This window comes from Aplysia californica, unplaced genomic scaffold (assembly GCF_000002075.1).
Source record: "Aplysia californica isolate F4 #8 unplaced genomic scaffold, AplCal3.0 scaffold00217, whole genome shotgun sequence".
NCBI classification, from domain to species: domain Eukaryota; kingdom Metazoa; phylum Mollusca; class Gastropoda; order Aplysiida; family Aplysiidae; genus Aplysia; species Aplysia californica.
The window spans coordinates 790,560-792,238 of NW_004797487.1; the positions used below are offsets into that span (position 1 = coordinate 790,560).

General features: G+C 38.5%; 1 protein-coding gene and 1 long non-coding RNA gene across 2 annotated transcripts in view; one reads left to right on the forward strand and one right to left on the reverse strand.

The window, feature by feature from the left end:
• The window catches only part of LOC101857572, a gene marked incomplete at its 5' end in the record, with an annotated part of 5,239 nt that extends 4,323 nt beyond the window's left edge, over positions 1–916 (reverse strand). The window contains 1 exon segment of the mRNA XM_013083204.2: positions 741–916.
• A 214-nt stretch (positions 917–1,130) lies between these two features.
• LOC118477778 overlaps positions 1,131–1,679 on the forward strand; it is a 2,127-nt gene continuing 1,578 nt past the window's right edge. Inside the window, exon 1 of the long non-coding RNA XR_004858602.1 lies at positions 1,131–1,426. This is a non-coding gene — a long non-coding RNA (uncharacterized LOC118477778). The remainder of the gene's footprint in view (positions 1,427–1,679) is intronic.

The window sequence follows — 1,679 nt, forward strand, 5'->3', positions numbered from 1 at the left end:
CCCCCAGATTTTCTTTTACCCCAGTGGGGCAGGCCCTCCTGGAACCCCCCGATTGGTCCAAAGCATGTCTATCTCGGTTAAAAACAATTAAATATTTCAAAAACTATTAATTTGCGACGGAAATGAAGTTGATATTCGTGTTCAGCGCATCAATATTTAGTAGAAAATAGACAATTGGTAGCTGAGTGTGAGACGGGAGGGAAAGTAAAAAAATACCGCCCGTTTTATATAGATCTAGATCTAGACCTAGAATCTACTTCTTTTCTAGATCTAGATTCTAGATCTAGAATCTAGTAGTAGATTCTAGATCTAGATTAGTAAGTATTTTGGGCAGCCGTATTTTGCAAGCTAAACACGAATATATGGTCTTCATTTTAGCCGCAAAACAATAGTGATTGAGTGAGTTATTGATGTTTGAAAATAGTAAATTTAACAATATGGGGGTATCAGGGGAGCATGCCCCCTGCATTTCACTTAATAATGATTTGATGTTTAGGATTGATATTTTTTACTTTGATTTGCAAGCGTTTTAGTGGCTATATTATGTGTGTTCTACAGCAAAAAGTGGCAGTTTAGCCCTCAAATCAATGCATCTATATCTAGATCTAGATAATCTATATATCTAGATAGATCTAGATCTAGATTGAGACCTAGATCTAGATTCTAGATCTAGATATGTATATATCTAGGTGTGGGTGCATATATAATTATAATAATCTAGAATCTCAGTAAACATTTACCTCTTCACCTAGAAATCTAGACTACTTCGAGTCTCAGTCATGTCTCATTGACTTTACTTTGACGAAATGAACCAGACGGTAAACCTTTCCTCAGGCTCAGCTCAACAGACGTTTGAATTCTAGATCTAATTCTAGATCTAGATACAAGGTATATCTCTAGAATCTAGATCTAGAATCTAGGGCAGGAAGGCACCTGAACCAAACACATTCTCTCTGACTCAGTCAAATGACACAGTCAGTAGTCAGCACAGAATTAGTGTAGAATTCTGTGGTAGTCACTAGTCAGTAGACCCACCCAACTCTTCTTTTCTCAAAGTTTAGAGTTTAGGCCCTAGCCTAGGCCTAGACTGCATTGACTGGAGGACACAGAATTCTAGGCCTACACTTAAGTGTAGAATTCTCACAATTCTGTGCTGGATGACTACAGTTGGTAGGCTACTCTCCTCTGGCTTCTGACAAGACAAGACTAGTTGACTAGGCTAGGCCCTTGGCCTAGGACTCTACGTCCAAGGAGTTTACAGTAAAAACTCCTTGCTTACGTCACATCTCGGAAATTTCTCCGACGCCAAAAGTTGTCAAAGACAATGAACTATCAGCTTGATCTAATTGACGCAGATACATTACTCCGTCTCTTTAGATCTGAATAAATGTCACCGTAATTTAAAGTACAATCAGTTTAAGTTCCAGTAAGTAAAACTACTGTGGCTCTTCAACGTCTTTCTGTCCACGACCCCCAGTAGTATCTCCTTATCTCTCTCTCTCTCTCTCTCTCTCTCTCTCTCTCTCTCTCTCTCCTTTACTCTCTCTCTCTCGTTTCTGCACCATGAATAAATAAATGATGGTCAAGGCCTCTCGCTATCTCTCTGTCTCTCTTTGTTTAACTTTATGTATGTATGTATGTATGTATGTATGTATGTATGTATGTATGTATGTATGTAT